We start from the raw sequence: 5,574 nt of genomic DNA on the forward strand, positions 1-5,574 counted from the left end.
TGTTATTGTAGTCGATACCTAGGTCGATACTGTACAGTGCCTCTACCCGGAGTTGACCTCGTTTGTTGGTGAAACGGCTTCCCAATTCTTAGGCTCAGGCTTAAAGTCACCCGCTATTACCACTCCTTGTCAGCTCAGTCGTCATACAGTCCTGCATCTGCGTGAACTGCTCGATTGACTACCGTGGAGGAACATTGTTGTGAAACGATCACTACCAAATCAAAGGGGCATTTGTCATCATCTTCCTCCTATTCTTTCCCCTAATGTGTCCTAACAAGCTATCTAGGAATTTCTTCTTGCAATCATACTCCAAATATTAGTGAGTACTCACGATCACCTGCGGCTTGCATGGGCTGACCGTGTTGCTTCGCAGAATGTTGAGTGCATCCAACTGCATGACTGTTCCACAATTGTCGAGAACATCCGACAGCGTCTTGGAATGAGTTCCTGAGAGTGTTCGGTCGTGCTGACGTTAGTCGCCGACGGCGTCCGACCGGCCTCGCGCAGTGGGTTGCTTCACGATCTGCTACGTTGGGTTCTCCCATGTCGGCTCTGAATAGAGCCAGCCGAGTCTCCACGCTCCGGAATGAATGTCCAACCACGCTCTGCTGAGGAAATTTCGTCAGACTTTCCAGCCAAAGGTAAGCAATCCTCTCCGATGAGCTCCAGCGGGATGCTTTGATGCCCTGTCGAGATAGTCGCATTAGTCATTGTATGCCAACCATATTGCCTAAGGCCGCTTGCTTCTTCGTGAATGCTCTCTTGTTTCGGATGTGGTATTGGATTGTCCAAACGGCACCGTCACAAATGACCGCTGTTGAATTGGCCTGATCGCGATTCCCTGAGTAACAATGGAATGCCGGTAATGAGGTGTTATTTCAGAATTCGGTTATGCTGTCATTCCTACCGGATGGCTGTTGCGGTGTTATGGGTCTTGATTACTGTGCCGAATAAGGTTATACATACCACCACGAATGATAGCTTCAATCGTCCCCGTTGGTTCTGATCAAAATCAATCGAGAACACGTGTCCATCTCCAACGAACGTAGGGTATGTGTGCCATCAGTAATCTCATGCTCCCATTTTCATCCTATTCGAAAACAAATGATTACGGCACCGATTGACTCCGTTCTTTTTGTTTTCATGGGTGCTCACTTCTCACAAAAAATACAAAAATAAGAAACAAAACAAACAGCGCTTCAATCCTTTGTTTTTCATAGGATGAAAATGGGAGCCACATGCTTAATAAGGGAACCAATACCCTACTACCTGGAGAAATTACTGATTAGACGGATGTCTGGTGCCATGCCACTGTCTTCTAGTTACCGAATCGTGACTGTGGATCACTTCTTTGATTTCACGCTTGTTCCCTCTGCGGAACAAGTTTCTGTTCTGCGGACAGTGCTGGCGCTCCTACACAGGGCGACCCTAACCTAATAATGGTCGCACTACAATTTCTAGTTCCCGCCGGCAGCGCACTATGTCCGGGCCGTAGCCTGCACCGTCGGCGGTCTCGGTGCGGTCCTCCTCCGAAGGAGACCCCGTTGACTTTGGTCGAAGTCCTGGTTGGACCCATCCGCGACCCAGTTGCAGCTGCGTCATAGTGGCGGATATCCTGGAACAAATCAAGCACTTGGGGAGGTGAGTGCAGCCTTCACCTCTGCATCACCTATTTACAAAGCTTGATCCTGTCACAGTAGGTTAAGCAGTTGCATTGAGTTGCATTCCCTGGTGATAGGGCACTTCAAGCCGTGTTTACTCTTGTGTGGATCTTTGTACGTGCACGACATGTGACCTTGCTCAAAGCACTTGAATCTGGCGGCTCATAGATGCTGAAGCAAGCACACTGACCAGCCAATTCTGATGTTCCCGGCTGCGGCCGCCTTATTGATCTTCCCTACTGAGAACTTCAACGCGGCAATTGTTGCATCAGGTTGCATCTATCTCGCACAGCTGCTTAAGGGCAGTTGCAAGCTTTTCGGCGTCGGTAATCTCGTTCAGGTTTTTACACTGGAGATACGCCTTCGCCATCAGAGCTCACACCTGCACCTTTCCGCCCAGGACCTCCTAGATAAGCGCCTTGTAGGGGGTGTCTTCTTACCCCTTCCTCGCTTTGTAACCGACTTGGACGCTTTGAATCTTGCCATAGTTTTTACGAAACGCTCTCTAAAACTTTGAAAATAAGATGACTTCTCTATAACTTTTCTCCAACAACTTCCTAATACTGGCAACCCTGCCGTGCATCATTAATTCAATGGAACAAAGACCATAATCGCTCCCGCAGCGCGACGAGCGACAACAAGCACTTCAGATGCATTCCGCCGTCGAACCAACTCCGTCTGTTCCCAAGTAACCACGAAGCCGTATATAAGTGCATCAATTTTGCCATATATTGATAATTAAAATTATGAATATAATGCTGCATTACTTTAAATACCTCATTGAAGCAATATTAAAGTCGAAAAGGGCCCCACTAAAATCAAATTAGTGCCACATATTGCAGCACGCTGACAGCCATTGCTAAAGTAATATAAATGCATGTGCTGTACATTTGCATTTCACATGCTTGATACGTGCAACACGAAAAACAAAAACAAAAATCTATTTTTAGCACCGTTTCGTTATCGACGGTACTGATGCCCCCACACATGAATGTTTTAACCATTATTTTTTTGTCGTCGGGACGGGAGTCGAACCAGAAGTGTTGAAGACCGATAGATAAGTTCCATACGCGCTGGCGCCTTGGACCGTTTCTGCTGCAGTGATAACAACAGATATTTTAGTTACTTTTCTTCTGTTTCAATCATTGTAGTAGAGGGTAAAACGACTATGTCATTCCGAATAATTACTGATAAATACATAATGCATTTTAGAAGATATTTAATCAACATAAGAAAATTAAAACCTCGATTAAAACATCCTTCGCACACTGCTCATATGCTAATTGTGATTTCCATCATTATTGGCATGTGATAGCAGCCTACAGAAAAGAAAAAAAATTATCTCCAAAAAGGGTTTGCTGTCGTCGATTGAGCCACCGTTTGAGCCACCAACGGGGATTAAGTTGGTCGGGAGTTGAACCAGAAATGTTGAAGACCGCTAGAGTTGATCGTAAAGTTCTTCTTGATTTCATTTGTTTACTATTAGAGTCAAGCTTTTATAATTGTATTGTTAGAGCAAACTTTGCTAGTTTGTACATTGCATTTATTTAGTTTTTGCAGTGTTGAATTATTGAATTATCTTATATCACCTTTTGATAAACCCTAATGTAAAGAAAAATGCAATGCATCATCACATTGATAATGCCAATCTAAAGGATTATTGCATGACAAGTGTGGAATTACTGCATTTTGCATTGCAAAGGTTGATATTCAGTCTAATTCGTGCAATGTTATAATGCTTGTGGTTACTTGGGTTCGTTCGTCCGTCGCGTCGTCAAATCATGCGAACAGCAATAACGATGACGACGATGCGATGCCGCCACTCGCGCGCTCGCTCGCTCGGTAGCAGTATAAATATAAACGGAAAGAATTAACTCGTTTCTTCTCACCGTACCGTACACAGAGCACAACCTCCTCGAGCGAGTCAAGAATGCCGCCGCCGGCAAGCCACACCGCGAGCGTCTTAACTTCTTCGCGGCTGTGTGGTGCGGCTGCGGCATCGTTCAACCCCACTCGACCTAAAACTTCAACCCATCTCGCAGATTACCCACGCTTTCTGACTGAATAGCAGGCTACATACCTCAGCCGTCGTCGTTGTAGAGCATGACGTCATCCACGGAAACCACTTTCGATCTCTTGCACATCCCGTTGTGTGAAGATATGTACCTACCTAGTAGAACTCTCGAATGAGGTAAAAGCAAAACTCTTGACGAGCTCCACTGCGGCGTTGAATATGAAACCATCAGAAGCGTTTAGGTACGAGTACGAATGCACTCTAGTTTATTAGAAGTCTTTGGCATTTGCCTAACGAGTGTGAAGTCGATTCTACAGTTGTCTCCACGGAACCTACATAGATATTTAGAGCAAAGCAGCACTCTTCTAATCAGAAACCAGACCAAAACAAAGAACCCCCTCATACCCATTAGCGTCTTTCCCGTCATCATCATCATCCTGCGCCACGGTACCGTTGACAACAACAACAACAAAGCTCCCGTTCCAATTAGATGTTTGCATGTATGTAGTTATGAAGGCAAACGAGTGCTGGAGAACGTGCTTTCCGAAGAGATTCTCCTTGACCCAAAACGGCGAGCAAAAATCGGATGGGATGGGAGCAAACCGAACGACTGGTTGTTTTGTTATTGTGTTGTGTGCATCACGCGAACCATTTTTGGCTTATTGTTTCTGCATGTTTGGCTTTACAAATGTGTGTGTGAGTGTCAGAACTAGGTATAGGTGGACTGTTATAGGCAAACAACAATGCCACCAGCATAGATTCCAGAAACTGTTCCGAAACGATACGATGACTGGCTGTTGCCTTCCCAGAAACAACGTAAATCATGATTTAGAGCATGGCACTTTTATGGGCACTAGTATGCGGTGGCCACCGTGACTGCTTCGAAATGCTCGCTCGAATTCGAGGTGGAAACGGGTGAGGAGCAAAGCATGTGTCAAAAAGTCAAATTTAATGTTTTCGCGTGTAGGGTATTACGACGAGGGTTTGAGGGTTGAAAATTGAGACAGATAGAAGTAAAATAACTCTATTTGTTCGGCTGGGCTGGAATAACTTTTTTTCTGGGAACGAACGGAAACAAATCTGACAAACATGCGTTGGTTGAGATTGGATCCACTTGAACCGCTTGTGTTCAAATTACGTTGTAGGCGATAACAGTGAGTTATAATTCAAATTCCTTTACTTAGTAGACCTTGTTTATGTTCATGAATTCATCCTCTGTTTTGATCAGAGACATTAAAAATAAAACCTGTTGAACGATTCCATGCATCACAATGCCGATCCGTTGTTCCGGCTCAATTTCAAAAACTAAATAAAACTTCTAACAGGTGATACGTGGGGTTGTTGTCGACCGGTCATTCATGAAGTCACCTCGGCAACTTCTCAAGAACTCATTCGGTTTGAGTGTCACTTTTTAAGCGGCATTCTAAATGGTCTTACATTACAATTCTAAATGGTCTTCTTGTGAATGGGGCAGATCAAGGGGTAGATTGCCCCTTCCTGTCACTCCCCGGTAACTGTTCGGTTCCCCAGATCCTGACTGTCAACCGGCACTGACAGGTAGCCATCTTTTCTAGGTCCATCTTCATGAGTTCAGCTGCAGCACCATTTTCACTATCTGCTTTGTTGGTTTAAAGCTGACCAATGGCATCCTTAACTTCCCTCAGAGTGGGTGTTGGATCATTTCCTTCCTCTGCTCCTGCTGCACTGACGTAGTCGTATCCTCCGTGTTGCCTTGGCCTGCCGCATCCATCCATTCAACCCGCGTTGCGTTCTTCTCCTCCAAAATCGCGCAGTACTCCTCGTCGAATCATTTGTTCTGTCGATTCCGTTTCTCGTACCCAATGATGGTGTCGGTTGAGTCGTTGGTGACTGGTTTTACTGTACTCCAACTGTCTTCTA

This window comes from Aedes albopictus, unplaced genomic scaffold (assembly GCF_035046485.1).
Source record: "Aedes albopictus strain Foshan unplaced genomic scaffold, AalbF5 HiC_scaffold_176, whole genome shotgun sequence".
In the NCBI taxonomy this organism is placed as follows: Eukaryota; Metazoa; Arthropoda; class Insecta; order Diptera; family Culicidae; genus Aedes; species Aedes albopictus.